This window comes from Paroedura picta, chromosome 1 (assembly GCF_049243985.1).
Source record: "Paroedura picta isolate Pp20150507F chromosome 1, Ppicta_v3.0, whole genome shotgun sequence".
NCBI classification, from domain to species: domain Eukaryota; kingdom Metazoa; phylum Chordata; class Lepidosauria; order Squamata; family Gekkonidae; genus Paroedura; species Paroedura picta.
Window position 1 is genome coordinate 71,945,627 of NC_135369.1, and position 17,541 is coordinate 71,963,167.

At 43.4% G+C, this 17,541-nt stretch overlaps 1 long non-coding RNA gene across 1 annotated transcript in view; it reads right to left on the reverse strand.

Annotated features, from left to right (window-relative positions):
- Positions 1–1,821: 1,821 nt before the first annotated feature.
- The window catches only part of LOC143838519 (uncharacterized), a 37,501-nt gene continuing 21,781 nt past the window's right edge, over positions 1,822–17,541 (reverse strand). Inside the window, exons 2-3 of the long non-coding RNA XR_013231410.1 lie at positions 12,404–12,688; positions 1,822–5,351 (exon numbers count right to left, since the gene is read on the reverse strand). This is a non-coding gene — a long non-coding RNA (uncharacterized LOC143838519). The remainder of the gene's footprint in view (positions 5,352–12,403; positions 12,689–17,541) is intronic.

Here is a 17,541-nt window from a genome sequence, read left to right on the forward strand (position 1 = left end):
AATAAATATAAGACAGTGTCTAATTTTTGGGGAAACACAGTATGTTGACATGCTTATTGAAAGCTTTTTTAGGACATATTCTATCCTGGTAGAATGAGCTCCCAGAAGACATCAGGGCCCTGCTGGAGCTAAAACAATTTCTCAGTGCCTACAAAAAGGAGCTCTTTCACCAGGCATTCGGTCAAGACAAGTGAACAAGCCCCCAACCATCAACCAGAAGCCCTATAAACTGCACTAATAGAAAACAGGCATTTGGTTGAGGCCAGGACGGTGACTAGTAATGACATCAGTGGATCCCTCCCCATACATATGATCTGCCCCGTATGGACAGGATTAGGGGAACATCTGCTGATCTGGCTGGAGCAGTCTTTGGGACAATGATTGCCATCATCATCTTCTTGATATTATTTTTAGTTTTTGTATAATTGGGTTTTATGGGGTTTTAATGTTGTATTTCTGTTGGTTTTACGTGTAAACCACCCCAAGACTACTAGTTGTGACGGGCAGTATAAAAGTTTGAATATGAATGAATGAATGAATGAATGAATGAATGAATGAATGAATGAATGAATGGATGGATGGATGGATGGATGGATGGATGGATGGATGGATGGATGGATGGATGGATGGATGGATGAAACAGAACCACAATGCAGACAGACCAAACTGTTGTTTATCGTCATTGAGTACTGTTGCTATTTTACACTCTTTGATACGGGTTTTTCACTCGTGTACTGAGCCAAAAGGGAGGGCCATGTATAAAATATAATAAAAAATAAAAATAATTTATTTAATTTATATACCACCCTCACATGCAGCTCCAGGCAGTATACAAAATACATTGTGAGTGGTTGGATTACAGTGATCATGCACATAAAACTGGGGGGCCCATTGTAGCGCCTGTGGGTGCCATGGCACATACCAGCACCTTTCCTGATGTCCATCAATTTCTTTTAGAGAGAAGGCAGGACCAGATGGGGCTTTTGTTCATCAGGGCTTCTGACTGGCCACTGTAGAACTGATTACCTGTAGATCTATACAAATGGTGCTCTGAAGAAGAAGAAGAGCTGGTTTTTGTACCCCACTTTTTATTCCTGAAGGAATCTCAAAGTGGCCTCCCCATCCTCTCCTCACAACTGACACCCTGTGAGGTAGGTGAGGCTGAGAGAGCTCTGAGAAAACTGATTGGCCCAAGGTTATCCAGCTGGCTTCATGTGAAGGAGTGGAATCTGATCTGGTCCTTCAGATTAGGGGCCTCCTACTAGCTCTTTGGCAGCAGCAGCCACCAGGATCTTCATTGCATGACTCAAGCTGTGTGTATTGGGGAGAAATGTTTAAATAAAGTGGCATGCTGTTAAATAGATCTTCTGCCTGAAATATTGAAGTTTCTATTAGAATTATGCAGAACCTAACTCCCTGACATTTGCTGTTTCTTTCTACCTCCTGCAGCAGCCATTTTGTGACTGTACCCACCACCCTGTGTCAGAATTCCAAAGGTGTCTGTGGGCTCAAAAGGATATGGGAACCCTTGACACAGAACATATGTCTATACATTTTTATCATGCCTTCCATCCAAGGAACTCAGTGTTACATACATAATTCTTCCCCTACCCCATATGGTACACTAAGAGGGAACAACTGGTCCAAAGTAACACAGCTAGCATTCATATTTGAGCAGAGGTTTGGGAAAGTTTCTTTTACATCTCCAGCAATACTTTCAAATAGAGCCTCTGACACTTGGGAAATGCTTTTAGATAAACTCTGAGGTTAAAATCACAGTTATTATCACATATGGCTTCTCCAGTGGCAGAGGGTACAAAACTTGCTGTCAACACAGTGTTAATCCTCCAAGTATGACACTTCTTGCATTGAGGAATGGTAACCATTCACTTATATGGGGAAAAGGAACATTTTGTACTCAAGTGTCCCAGTTTCTTAAGATAACAGTAGGATTTCCCCTTGCTATAACTGCGTTGCTCATGTACTTTGTCCTGTGAAACTCAATAGGTAAGAAGCTCTTACAACTCAGATTGTTCGTGACTGGATTCTTACCCTCTAAATTGATCCATATAAATATAAAGATTGCAGATTCCTCAGTTAACATGTTTACTAATAAAAATAATGCAAACATTAAGATGGCATGTGATACAAGATGTCATCAATTTTATTGTATATTGACCCAAATAACTATGCTAGATAATGGTATTCATATGACAATAACTTGCAATTTGGCTCAGATAAAAATGATCCAGTAAAATATACCATTTGAACCTTATGTCTTTTATATGCGATTTCTCTGTTTTTGTTACAAATAGGAGTTGAAGTCTGCCAAAGAGCCATATCAAAGGAAATGGGGTCTGTTAAAATTATATAGCGTTATAAAGAGGAATGGAGATCTAAAACCGCACTTGCCCTGGAAAATGGCGTGCTCTAGGGACTTCTCCTTAGAATGTCTGAGAGTCAGAATTCTCCATACAGGCAAAGAAGAATGCAGGAGTTAATAAGGCAGGAGTGAGTGCATCTCAAAAATGTTTCCTGTATTAGCAGAAATTTAATTGTTAAACAATCATGGAAAATTAAAACCTGAGACTTAATAAAAATATTAAAATCCTGCAATGTTCAATTAACTAAAAATGAAAAGATAATGCTTTAAATTTAAATTGAATGACAATGTGAGCCCTCCCATCTCTATTTCTAAATATAAGACTGGTTTCCACAATATTATATATCTGCTAAAATACAGGTTTTTAATCTATCAGACAAGCTAATGCTGGCAATTTAAGAATTTTCAGCATAAAAATGTGACCCCCCCAAAATAAGTACTTTGAACTTAGAATGGACACGAACCGGTTTATGAGCCAAAATTTGGCACCAGCCAGTGTCACTGAGGCAGCTGTAACCATGGCCAGTGAGAGGGCTTGTGAGCAGACAAGGGAAGGGTGCACAAACAAGTGAGAAGTGGGTGGGTGGGAGGAAAGGAGGGCATGAGTGAGTAGTGATGGGCAGAGGAGCCATGGGAACTCTTTGCCCTGGGTCTTATCTGCACTAGGCTTTTGAAGCTCATTCGGCTCAGATTTTTAAAAGCAATCTGTACCTGACCCCAATCTCCAATCTGATGCTGCTGACTCCCAATCTTCACTGTCCAGGATCGACTCTGGAGTTACATTACTTATTCCCTGGCATATCTAAGAATAGATTTTCTTCACTTCATCAGAGAAATGTGGGCTCATCACACTCTCTTCTGGGCACAGATGCACTACTTCTTCAGATTTTCTCCCCCTACTCCACCCCAGCCATGCCTCCAGCACCAACATTGTCTCTGCTGATTGGCTGGTTTCCATCAGGGGCAGCCCTTCCATATCAGGGGGTTAAATTCCAGTGCTGCCTTAATTTTATCTCAAATTTTATTCTGTAAAATATTTTTCCTGCTTTAAAAAGGTAAAGGTATCCCCTGTGCAAGCACTGAGTCATGTCTGATCCTTGGGGTGACGCCCTCCAGCGTTTTCATGGCAGACTCAATATGGGGTGGTTTGCCAGTACCTTCCCCGTTTACCGTTTACCCTCAGTGTTACATTACCGTTTACCCTCCAGCAGCAAGCTGGGTACTCAAGCTGGGTACACTGACCTCAGAAGGGTGGAAGGCTGAGTCAACCTTGAGCCAGCTGCTGGGATTGAACTCCCAGCCTCATGGACAGAGGTTCAGACTGCATGTCTGCTGCCTTACCACTCTGCGCCACAAGAGGCTCTTTTCCTGCTTACTAGCCCCCTTAGGTAATGTGGTAAGCACTCATATCAGTCTCACTTTGGGTTGATTTTTTCTGCACACAGGAGTTTTTATGTTTTTACTTTTGAAAAGCTCATGTTTTAAAAACTCACCATTTAAAATTTTTGACCATTGTTTTACTTTTGAATAATAATAAAAAATTAAAATCCTTGCATGGGTAAAAAATAAAGCCCTACAGTTGAACTTCTAAATTGAACTCCTAAAGTTGTAGTCTCAAAGCTCACACTTTACTGACTAAGCCATCTCAACTGTGTTAAGGTTTATTGCCTGTGGGCACAAGGTTCACTGATGGTTTATTTATTTATTTTCTAAGGAATGAAATGAAATGGCTTCTTACAATTATTTTTAAAAAAAATGGAATCCCAGTGTAAAGCATCCCCTTCAACTTAATTTTTTTGCCAAGCTAGCAGGGAAATGGCAGGAGAAAACAGGGCAGCCCTAGTGAGTGTTTTTTCATTCCCTCTCCCTACACAGTGTGAGGAGGAAGCAGCTCGAGGCAAGAATAGCTTGGCTTTACTTCTTCTGACATTCACATTTTCTGAACTAGGGAATTTGCTGCCCCAGCTCCCATGCAGGAGCACAAGTCTGGGGTGGACCAGGTGCACTGGGTCAAATGCTCCCCTGTGTGTGAGCAGGAAGAGGCAGGGCAACTTGCCCCAGCTCAAACTCCACCCTGCAGCATGGCATGAAGCCTCCAGTGTGAAAATGGTCATTAATATTTATCACATTAGGTAAGGGGGCTTATAACACAGGGAAAATTCCTTCATAGCATAGAAGCTGAGACAAAATGACGGCAGCACTAAAATACACTAAAATATGAAGCCTGGAGTGAAAGCCCTGCTCCTGCTAGAGACCAATCACCAGAGGCCAATCAACAGCTCAAAAAAGGGGGGGGGTCTCAGCAGTCCGTTTTTTCTTATTCGTTTGCAGAGTTGGAGGAGAAAATCCAAGAAAGAAGACAGCTGTAGAGTGCAGGAACTGATGAAAACAGGATGTGGATTAAAGAGAGTCCACTTCAATTCAATAAGAACTGAAGAATGTAGGAAGCACTTGGAGGCCACTAAAGCTTGGAACCAGCCCTGGAACCAGGGTTGTGATAGATTTAATGAATGTCACAGCATGTTCTTCACTTGACATGTGTGCCCAACTTCCTTGGAGCTTCACAGTTTCCATGACTAGCAAATTTAACACTCATTTATTCAATCAATCCTACCTTGCCCCATTCTGCTATCTTTTCCAGAAAAAAGTCAATTGACCCAGGTTAGTTGTTTATGCATTCCTCTTATATTAAGAAAATGCAAAAAAATTAAAGAGTTGTATACCTGGTGCTTGGATTAGAAAGGGTGTGCAGGAAGTGTTGTTCAATGCTAAAACATCCAAGATTGTAAAGGTTTGTGACAGAAAGCTGTTACCAAAGTTAAGAATACTGAGAGGATTGTGGTTCAGGAAGCACAGAGGGGAAAGCATTACAGGATGCTGTGGTATCGCTTCTGGTTTCTCTGACTGAAATCTTCCTCCTGGAACAACTCAACATGGCTGTTTTCTTGTTTCTTTGTTTTGTAGCTTTCTGTAAAAAAAATGGGGAAATATTTTGATTTTATAATCTACCTTGAGTCTCAGTAGGAATGATGGGTTATAAATGACGTAATAAATAAATAAATTGTCCAAGTCATTATTAGACAGCTATTTTAAAAGCTGTATTTGCACAGAGCCCTCCTGGGCGAAGCCAGTCTAGCCTCTGCTTCCTATCCCTGGAATACTATGTCCCAATCAGGACATGCACAGGAAAGCTGTATGCATCCTGATTGGGCCAGCCCCGCTTGCATCCACCCCCAACACCCTGCCCAGGAGCACTCTGGTGTACTTGCTGCCATTCAGAGCCTGAATGCTGCCAGGGTCAGTGCAGCCTTTCTTGGACTCTGTAACCCTTACTGGTGTGAAGGGGAGGGCTGGCTGGGACTCCCCTGCCCCTCCCCTGCCCCAGACAGGCTCTGTGAGGCTGGGAAATGCCACAGTGTGCTTTCTGTGGGTCGGGGGAAGGAAGGAGGCAATTCCCAACCAGGGCTCCCATTTGTCCCCAAGCAGGCTCATCGAGCCAGAGAAAGGCCATGCTGGGCCTCCTCCGGGTGAATGGGAGCCCTGGCTGTAACTTGCCTCCGCCTTTCCCCTGACCCTGTCCAGGGACGTAGGACCCAGGTTCAGAGAGAGAGTGGAGAGGCAAGCCCATACCATGCTCAAGCCCCAGCACAGCAACAACAAAGATAGCAGATATGCCCGGGATCCCTCCCTTGGGGGAAGCCTGCACACCCCAAATCCCAAAATCAATATAGCAGGCATCCCCAGATTTCTGCCCTCAACCGGCACCAGCCCCATGGGTGAAGAAGGTCACGGCACCAGCCCGTGCTGAAAGAGGATGATGATGAGGCAAGCTGCAGCTTCAGGGAACAGGGAATTGAAAGCCAATTAAGATAGCAAGTGGGAGGGTAAGAGACAAATGTTAGGGACAGCCTGAGCACACAGAAAAGAGGAGGAATGAGTATAAAGATTCTTATCTAGGAACGAGGGAGAAAGAGAGCAGCGGGAGGTCAATAGAGGTGCAGCTAGCCCAGGAATGGCAATGGGTGGGGAGTGGAAGGCCACTCTCCACTTCCCCCCTGCATTGCCTGAGCGGGGTCAGCACGCAGAGCTGCTACAGGTGGCTCTGAGAAGAGTCCCTCAGAATGGGAAGGCAGATCACCACAGGGGTGGCCAGCACAGGGGCGGGCAGCAGCCACCTCTTTCAAGGTGGTACTAGTATTCATATGAATTGAGTTGTCATAGGTCCACTACACTCCAACAGCCAGCAGGAATGTTGTTGTTTTTTAAGTCTTTGACAACAGTATTACATGTCTTTTAGAAAAAAATTATAATAATATCACACCTCTTTAGAGATTGCCAAAAACTCTACAGAGGCATGACTTCACTTCTGGGTTTTCCAGGAAGTGACATCATGTCATTGCTGGTGGTGGGCCTGGCAACCTAAATCTACCCTAAAGCAGAAGACCAGAATAACATTCTCTTTTATATTCTGGTTCTGCTTGTGTTGGGGGTGATAAATTGTCACAATGTCTTGCAAAAATATTGGGGATAGTTAATATTTTCATTAGTGCTAGAGACCTTGAAGAGAGGTAATCGGAAGTGATGGTTAATTGTATCATCTAGGAGTTTGTAAGAAACCAAGGAAGTTATTCAAAGGCACACACAGGAAGATTCAGTGTTAAAAGGTTACAGCTTGATTTGACAGATAGTGAGCATGAGAAAATGAAAAGTAAATGGATTGCTAAAATGTTTTACATTCATACTCATCACAGGCAAGGGGAGTCGCCATTTTAATGAACAGAGATGTATCATTTCACTTATAGAACCTTCGAAGTGATGATAAAGAACCACACATTAGACCTGGAGGATTAAACAGCCTGCAGATACAGATTATAAATTGTCATGCACCAAATGGGAACAAATTGCCCTTAGAAGTCATTCTTACATGGATAAATCAGCAAAACTGCTGAAGAATACTTGGCAAGGGCAGGGGTGAGATGATATCCTGGAGTGTCTTTTTAACTAGAAAGGCCCTTGACAATCCTACAAAGATTTCAAGGCCTCCTTGGAAAGGCTCAGTCAATTTCCAAGTGAGATACAACTTTACTCCAGCTAATTCCAGTGTTATTGGGTCCAGAGACTGTTCTAATACAACCACTGTACAGTCTTGGAGGAGGTGTGGCCATGGCACATTCTTTATGGATAGAAAACTGGGCTAAAATACATTTCAATAGTGATAAATGTAAAGTTCTTTATTTTGTTAGGAAAAATCAAATGCATCACTATAAGTTGGACGAGACTTGTCTTGACGGTAGCACATGTGAAAAGGATGTAAAGGCAAAGGTAAAGGTATCCCCTGTGCAAGCACCGAGTCATGTCTGACCCTTGGGGTGATGCCCTCCAGCATTATCTTGGCAGACTCAGTACGGGGTGGTTTGCCAGTGCCTTCCCCATTCATTACCGTTTACCCCCCAGCAAGCTGGGTACTCATTTTACCGACCTCGGAAGGATGGAAGGCTGAGTCAACCTTGAGCCAGCTGCTGGGATCGAACTCCCAGCCTCATGGGCAAAGCTTTCAGACGGCTGCCTTACCACTCTGCACCACAAGAGGCTCCTGTGAAAAGGATGTATGTATGTATATATGTATGTATGTATGAAGAAGGAGCTCCAGTGACCCAGGAGCTCCTCCGCCAGGCATATGGTTGAGGCCCGGGTGGGCGGTCCCGACATTGGATCTGGGCTCCCTGGGTTCATCTGAATTATCTGATTGCCTCATTCCCATATTAGCCACCTGATGTCCCTTGGCTAACGTGGGGCAGTTTGGGGGGTTAGTGGGGTTAGTTAGTGCTCATCTGTTGCCCAACATTGATAGTACGGATTGGTTTTAATGGTTTTAACTATGGGTTTTATTGTAATTTTTATCTTGTAAACTGCCGTGAGCCTAAGGGAATGACGGTATCAAAGTTTAATAATAATAATAATAACAATATTTATGTATGTAGACCATACACAGAACATGAGTCAGCAGTGTGACTCAGTGGTTAAAAAGGCAAGCAGGATTTGGGGCTGTATTAAAAGAAGTATAGTGTCCAGATCATGTGAGGTAACCACTCTGGTTATTACCTCACTTGGAGTACTTACTGTGTTCAGTTTTGAGCACTGCAAGATGTAGAGAAACTAAATAGTGTCCAGAGGAGGGCTTGTGGCTCTGTGTCCTCTAACCCCCCTCTCCTTATTCTATTTGTCCCTTAGCCCCAGGCCATGGGCCAGGAGAAACCAGGATCAATACAAGGGCTAATTTTTACTTAATTTTTCACATGATGAAGTACCATGTATGTCACTATGCAGAGCTCTGCATACATGTATTGCAAGACAATACAGTGGATTGCAAGACAGTAAGAATGGAGTCATACATTCATAGGACTGGAGGAGATTATACCGGAAGATCCATTATAGAATTGGAAGAGATCGTCTTGTCTAATCCCTGACCAAGGCAGGATCAGCCTAAAGCACCCCTGGCAAACCAACTAAACCTGAAAATTAGCCTCCAATCTATTTCTTCATTGCCTTGAATCCTGAACCAGAACTGAGCTCAAAAGAAATTTTAAGTTCAGGTTCAGTTCTTGTTCACAACTACACACACAAAATCTCTCAAAGCTGGTTATGGGGCTAGAATTCAATGGAAAGATGGATTGGAGTCTAATTTTACGTTAGATTTCCTGATTGTGAGATCACACAAATCTTCTCTGAAAGACAACCTCACAAGAACATTCTTTAAAATAATTAGGATCAAGACCAGCTCGAGCTAGTCAGCCCCTAATACCCCAAACACTTTCCTCCTATGCCCCCTTCCCAGGACCCAGACAGGCTGTAGAAAAAGGGTCACTGGAGCCCATCATGGAGCCCAGATAGTGACAGCAGCAGCAGTAAAGGAAGAAACAGTAGAGGCCAACCACACCTGCTGCCTCCTCCCACATCAGCACCTCCTTCTGGATTCTCACCCTAAGCAGTCATTTGGGCACTGGAGCAGATAACTTTGACTAGTTATTGCTGGCACGTCACTGACATTACTGTCTGAATCATAGAATCACAGTTGGAAGGGGCTATCTAGTCCAACCCCCTGCTCAGTGCAGGATCAGCCTAAAGCATCCAGGGTAAGTATCTGTCCAGCCACTGCTTGGAGACTGCCAGTGAGAGGGAGCTCACCACCTCTTTAGGCAGTCAATTCCTGATTGTGAGGCAGTATTGTGGGGGTGGTATTTTGCCATGTTGTCTGCCAGCATTTTGCCAGCGTGATTTTGTATCCATTTTAATGGGATTTTTCATTGGATAATTATAACCTGCCATGAGCTGGCCTCAGGAATGGTGGAGAATAATAATAATAATAACAATAATAATAATAATAATAATAATAATAATAATAATAATAATAATAATAATAATAATAATAATAATAATAATTCCAGCTACTAGAGATATCCCATTCTGCCTCTACAGAAACCTACCAGCTATATCATATGCTCCAACATTTCACAGATAAAAAAATAGGGTTACTGCTTATGACATCCCTCACCATGCCAGGGATTGCTTCCTGAGCATCCTCTTCATATTTCACTATGCTAAAGGGTCTACTCTGCTTTATACTGCATTTCTTTCTCTGCTATAGCTTGTCTTATACTGTCTTAAAAACCAAAATGGTCCTTTTTATGTGAAAGTCTTGCCAGAAAAATAACTGCCCTATTTTTAAAATGAGCCTCACTAGCATGTGAAATGGCAAGCTTCCCTAGGGCTGCCAACATCCAGGAGGGTCTGGAGATCTCCCAGAATTATAACTGATCTTCAGAAAACCAAACTCAATTCCTCCAGAGAAAATGACTGCTTTGAAGGGTGGACTCTAAGGCATTATACCCTACTGAGCTCTCTCAATTCCCCCAAACCCACCCTCCCCAGTTCCTCCCCCAAATCTCCAGGAATTTACTAACATGAAGTTGGTAACCTTAGGCTTACCTTAATATTCATGCCCCTCTGCTTATATGCATGTTTCCTAGATATAATAGTAATCTGCTTCCATCTTCACTATGTAACTCCTAAGGACCCTGTAGGGGAAAACTAGTCCAAAAGACTGACACTAATGAAATGTTGATGAGAAATTCCACAAAGGCAAAAAGTAAGATAACGTGGAAAACAGTCACTGTCTCTGGTAAGTTGTGACAGCAAGAAACTATGCAGTAATAGAATACCACAATACAAGACTGCAGTGGCATCACTGGCATTTCAGCAGAAGGGTGTGGATATGGGTCAACCACAGTAAACTCATAGCACAACAGAGTAGTTGCCTAATGCTGTCGGTATGACCGTTTACGCACTGGAGGTTTCCTGCTGGACTGCAGGCTGGAGTTTTAGTCATGGCAGATTGCCCCACCTCTTTCTGCACCCACACAGGGGAACCTTTGGCTTGGTGCACCTCATCCGCCTCCAATTTGTGCTCCTGCACAGGAACTGGTGCAGTGAAGTTCCCAGTATGTATACGGTATATGAGACTACAACAACCTGGGTCAGTCGGAAATACATTCCTCTGTTCCTATAGAAATATTCACAGCCTTTCAAAGAACTATCAGGTGACCTTCTTCACCACTCCTGAAGAAAGAGAGCAAGTGAGTGAAAAAGGGATGCAAGTGGCCATTCATTTGCACATTTAATGGCTAACAGAGTGAACAGTGCAGGTAGGAACTCACACAGTACCCATAAGCAGCAGCCATAGGGAAATGGCGGGGAGGAGGAGTGGACTCCTGGTTCACAGGAGTTGCCAGCTGCTGTGGTATTATTGTCTTCATTACACTGCTTATACAGAACACTCCCATTAGATGTGGTCAATTGCAGCTTATTAATCGCTCCTAATTTTTCACAAGTCTGCAGCACAGAGAGTGCTTTGGGGGAGGGGTGGAATAAATGCCATAATAAGCCTGTTTATTACAGGCAATAAAGATGAAGCATTCTCCAAGGCTGAGTTGTTAAAGCCAAATTAAAGAGAAACAAGTGACCAGTTTCTAAAGCGTCCATCAGCAACGATGGTAGGCATGCTCTCATTACAGACAGCTCTTTTTTACAGAGGAGCTAGATAAATACAGCAGTGTCATTGTGGCCATTGTCTTTGTTTCCTTGTGTTCTTAAATAGAACTTACCCCCCCCCTCCAATTCTTTGTCATTCAAGTTCACTCTGTGGTTCTCTGTTTAACAATGGTGTGATCTCCAACAAAAGCTTTTAAAGACAGAGTGAAAAAACAGGGTGTTCAGAAATCACGATGACCCCTGGAATATTCGGCCTCATTATAATTGAGCAAATGAAACAATAGAGTTAGGCAGTTATAAGCACCTGCTGACTCTGATCTCATGCCGAAGGCTAAACTATATGTGACACTGAGGATCTTTGTTATTTAAATACAAAAAAATATAGCCCTGAGATGAGAGGTGATTTGAGGCTATGGTACCATGGAAGATGTGTTCAACTCAAACGGACTCCCTGGTACACTTCCATCGCCAGCTGGATAGAGGCGGGTCGGCAGTGCAAGTTCTTCTGGACCTGTCGGCCGCTTTTGACATCATGGATCATGAATAGTTGGTCTACCACCTCACCAGAACGGGGATACGGGGCACAGCCTTGTGCTGGATATGCTCCTTTCTCCAGAACCAGAACCAGAGGGTTGCAGTGGGGGATGAATTCTCGCACTCTTGTGAGGTCCCTCAGGGTGCGGTCCTCTGCCCCACATTGTTCAACATCTTTATGCGCCCTCTGGCCCAGCTGGTACAGAGCTTTGGGCTGGGTTGTTACCAGTATGCTGATGACACTCAGCTGTATCTCCTCATGGACGGCCTCCTGAACTTCCTCCCGGAACCATTCACCAGATGTTTGGAAGCAGTGACGGAATGGTTCGAGCAGAGTCACCTGAAACTCAACACCTCCAAGACAGAGGTTCTGTGGCTGGGGGGTAGGGGGCGGGATCAGGAAGTGTCCCTACCCACCCTAGCAGGGATGCAACTTACCATCGCGTCCCAGGCCAGGAATCTGGATGTGACAATGGACGCCTCCCTGACTATGGAGATGCAGGTCAAGAGAGTAGCCGGCCAGGTGTTCTTCCATGAGCAGCAAGGGAGTGGTGGGAAATAAATTGATGATGATGATGATGATGATGATGATGATGATGATGATGATGATGATGATGATGATGATGATGATGATGATGATGATAATGATAATATGGAGGGGGAAAGCACGATAGTCCGGTCAGCTTTGTCCCATCCTTACTCTCACCCCTCTCACTCATGTTCCTGGCCACGGAATTTAAAAAAAAATAAATGATGCCATACACGGAGGAACATGTACACACATCCATATGTAAGCAAAACGTCCAACAGAAAAAAATCAGTTTAAAATCAGAGTGGAACACAACGTGAGCATTTTCACAGCACATTGTAAACAAAATAAATTTAATATTATTTCATCGATTAAGAGAACATATTTATGTTGGTAGCTGGTGGCAACAACTATCTTTACACATTTATTTGTTAATTTTTTATTGAGACTGCGTGGATGGGTCTGAAGGGGGACTTTATTTGGGAGACCTATCATCCATCACCATGCATCTCTGTTATATTGATATTTTCCCCATGCTTAGAACACACACACAAATTTCATTTTACTGGCCGTGGAAACACGAGTTTCTCCACCATTTCATGAAATTGCAACAACCTCATGCTCCACAGAGGAGAGAAACACTGATGGTGATGACTCTAGTCAACTTGTGATCCTCACAGTCCAATCGACTTGGCCTGCAAGGCTTTCAACCCAATCATGAGACAAGAATCCCCTTGGGCGAGGCAAGGTGGAAAGAAAGAAGAAGCAACAAGCTCTGCTTGCCAGCCAGTTTCTGCAAGCAGCTGCAAGGATGAGATGGAGTCAAGCATGCAGGCATCATTAAATGGATCGACATCACAGGTTACCTCCTTCCCTTCTACCTCTCAGGCATCCTCCATGCCCCCCATGTCTTATGGCAAGGGACCAACATGGAGGGGCATTGAGATTAGAGACCTCCTGGCCATCTTCTCCAATGAGAAGATCCAGGAGGCTCTCAACACCTCCCATTAAAACCAGGAGGTCTTTGAGGAGGTGGCATGCCAAATGAGGGCTAAACATAGCACAAAGTTGCCTAAGTGGCACATTTGGGGGGGAACTCACATAGGTGTTTCCTTTGCTCCAACGAAGGGTGTCCCGCTGCCTGCCATTTCTCCAGCATTCGGTCATGGAAGGGAGTCCTGCCACTCTCCTTGGGGACACCCAATCAAGCCTCTAGACTGTTCAAGAAGTCAAACTTCAGCCTCTGGAATTTTGGCAACCAGGAGATTCTCCATTGTTAATGTGCTCCTGAAAAGGCCACTCTCCAGAAACAAAGGAAAATGGCTGAAAGGTGTACTGCTTAGCAGGCTCATACAGGTAGCATGGAGTGGCATCATGGGCAGGGATATGTGCTCAAAGAAACAACAAGCAGAAAAAAGGAAAAGGAAATTTTATCAGTCTAGTTTAACAAAGCAATACCTCAATGTTGCCATGTTTACGCATTGTAACAAGTAAGTTCCCTTAAAAAAATATTTTGGAGCTTGAAGGGACTTTAAAGACCCTCAAACCTCCACTGAGAGGGGATTGGTTGCCTCAAGTGATAGACAGGCCGAGGAGCAGCAAGTAAATAGCACGTTGATTTCTCTTCTGCCTTTTCTACCCGCTAGTGAGGAGGGCAAAATACGTGATGAAGCAGCTGAAAAAAGCAGGACAGCTTTATAGTATGGAAGGGTGAAAAGGCACAATTTACTATTCCACAATTGCGGGTAGGAGACAACTTGTGATTTTGTCCTCTGTGCGGAAATGACCCTGGAGTAAAGCACCAGATGAAGATCTCAAGGAATAGGCAAAACTATACAGAATAGGAACAGGCAGGCATATGTACTTCAACCCTTGAGATGCAGGATTCATGGAGAAAGAGCCATATTTTTATTTGTATCTAGTTCCTGAGACTGGGTCATCCATGTTCTGGTTCAGGGTTCCTCCAGCCTTTGCAATGAAATAGCAAGCACAGAAATACACACCACTTGATTGGTTTGCTTTTCACACTTCTGCTGTAACATCAGAGGCTTCCACCTCAAGGAGCTGCTGCCGTTCTTTAGCAGACCATTGACTTTAATAAAACCTCTGCTCAATATCATTCATATTCATTCCACAATAGAATATACATCATTATCATATTCAGTTAGGTCGAGGGTAAAAAAAAAAAGATGCAGATCTAAACACTTTGGTGTTAATGGATTTTAAAGCCATAAATTAAAAAATACATTTTCATAGCATTTTTCATTCCATCAGGCACTTTATCTCTGTACGCACACATTGCTCTTCTTCATTGCAACATGGCTTCTCTCTATTAGATGCACGCATCATCATGATTATAGTGCCAGTTTTAATAATAGCAGAGTGGTGAAGAAGAAGAAGAAGAAGAAGAAGAAGAAGAAGAAGAAGAAGAAGAAGAAGAAGAAGAAGAAGAAGAAGAAGAAGAAGAAGAAAGAGTTGGTTCTTATATGCTGCTTTTCTCTACCCGAAGGAGGCTCAAAGTGGCTTACAGTTGCCTTCCCTTCCTCTCCCCACAACAGACACCCTGTGAGGTGAGTGAGGCTGAGAGAGCCCTGATATCACTGCTCGGTCAGAACAGCTTTATCAGCGCCATGGTGAGCCCAAGGTCACCTAGCTGGCTTTATATGGGGGAGGAGCAGGGAATCAAACCCAGCTCCCCAGATTAGAAGCTGCTGCCCTTAACCATTACACCAAGCTGGCTCTCTTCATCAAGTTCTCTTCGTTCCAGATCATTTCCACAAAGGTTATTTGCCCCAGGAAGTCTCCCATACAGCCAATCAGGAGGACATTATTTGAAAGTACGGGAAGTTCCTATCTAAATATGCTAATTACATATCTCTCACAATATCCCCTGTAGGATATTCTTCATATTCTTTTGAATCGTGCACACTACAAAGCTTGCATATTCCAATACTTCCTTCCCAGCATCTGCTCAACCATTTATTATGAAAAACACCCTGTTGGCTTCTCCATGGGGATCAGATTTTGGGGTTTCCCTCTTGCTGGTGTGGCTGCTGATAAACCGCAGCATCAATGGCATTTCTACACCGCAAGGTTTCCCATGTTTTCTCTGCCCTAATTCCCCAGAAGCGCTCAGCCCCCTTCAGCAGCCAGGGCTTTCGCAATTATTTTTTAATGTACAAGAATAATAACTTATCAGTTGACTAGTGCTGATATAGCTGTAGCAAGCTCTCTGAATTCCCAGCTTTCATTTTTTAAATAGTGACTAGCCCCTTCTCTTATGAAGATGCCTTTTTCCTTACATCTCCATAGGGGAAGGAACAAGAGACTTCCTTTTTAATACGGAAGCTGAGAAGTCAGAGAATCTGCTGTATTGATCATTACTGCCATATATTGGTAAAATGATATTCTAGTGCCAATCTTTAAAAAAAAATTAAAGCCCCCACTGGTAGACAAAAGAAATTGCAGGGACAGGGTCTGGAAGGGGGGGAAAATTCTACCCACACAGCAGTCTTCTGGGCTTTATTGCAATCTTTCCAAAACTTCCGATCCAAGCAAGTTTGAGAAAGATCAGAGAAAAGCCAGTCAATCCCCTGGAGGTGCAGTAATGTACCAGGAGTCTGTGGGGAAGCAGGGGGGGGGGACTAAAAACACTGATCTCGGCATAGATAAGCCATATAGAAATGGTTCTTGTTTCTAGTATTCCTTCCTAAGAAGAAAACTGATGCAGTAAAGCTGCTCCTTGAATTTCCTGCTGCTCAGAAAAGTGTGGATTTCAAAACACCATGAAGCAGTAGACACGGTATTTTAAGCACCACTTGCAAATGTCAGTGAAAAGCCAGTGGGTCTCATGTAGTGTTTAGAGATCTCCTTATATTTAATGGTGTTAAGGAATTGGTCATTTGCAGACTTGCCCTGAGGTATGACCTTAGCTAATTCTCGAACAAGGCTGAGACAGCTGTACTACAAGATCTTTTTGCTGCTCTTCATATTAAATTGTTTTTTAATTCTAGTGCTAGCCTGTGTTAGTGGACCCGGGAATATTACACCTCTATTTTCACAACAGGAGCTTGTCCCTTAGGAATGCAGACAAACATCCCCCTCTCTAACCATTTACACACTGGGAACTTCACTGCCCCAGCTCCCGTGCAGGAGCACAAATCAGGGGCAGTTGAGGTGCACCAGGCCAAATGCTCCCCCATGTGGGTGCAGGAAGAGGTGGGACAACCTGCCACGACTAAAACTCCAGCCTGCAGCCCGGGATGAAACCTCCAGTGCATAAACGGTCTCTGAAAAACATTCCTTAAAGCCCATTCTTCTCCCAAAAGCTTTGTCCTAAGCCTGTGGGCTTTCTTCAATCAAAAGGAATCTGATGTCCTTGTTGCCCTGCTCTCGCCCTTCTCTGCTGTTCGTTCCTCTTGGACTGCAAGCTCCTCAGACAGAAGGACTTCAACCCTTTCAGTTATGGGGCTTTGTAAAATAACATGGAAGCTGCTGATGCTGAATAATGATGACGATGATTTATTTCAATAATAAATCACAAAATACAAAACAAGGGTTAGATGGAAAGTAATATGAAGAGTTTTCTAGAGCTTGTGGCAAGGCAAAGCTTTCCACAATGTACAATTAAAATATTGTGAAGAAGGTGAATTTTGGCTAGATTATATGGTACAGTATAGGATTAACATAGGGAATACATCAACATCTATGGAAAACAAGGGGGGTTATGAGCCTATATAGAGAAAATGGAACAAAGAGCTAATATATTCCTCTTGGACAACTTAAATGAGAATGTTTATTACCCCAGGAGCAAGGTGTCTGCAGTGGGGGGGGGGGGTATCACCGCAGGCAATGATATACAGAGGTAGCGGGTTAAACTCAGAAGAGTTTTGATATCCTGCTGGGGTGGTATAAATTAAAGAGGAAGGAATTTAAAAGTCCTGATAAGGATACAAAGAGGCATGGGAATACAGGAAGCGATCAGGTTTTTACAGTCATGTAAGTATTACCCAAGGATATTATAAAGACATTGCATTAGCTGTTTAAG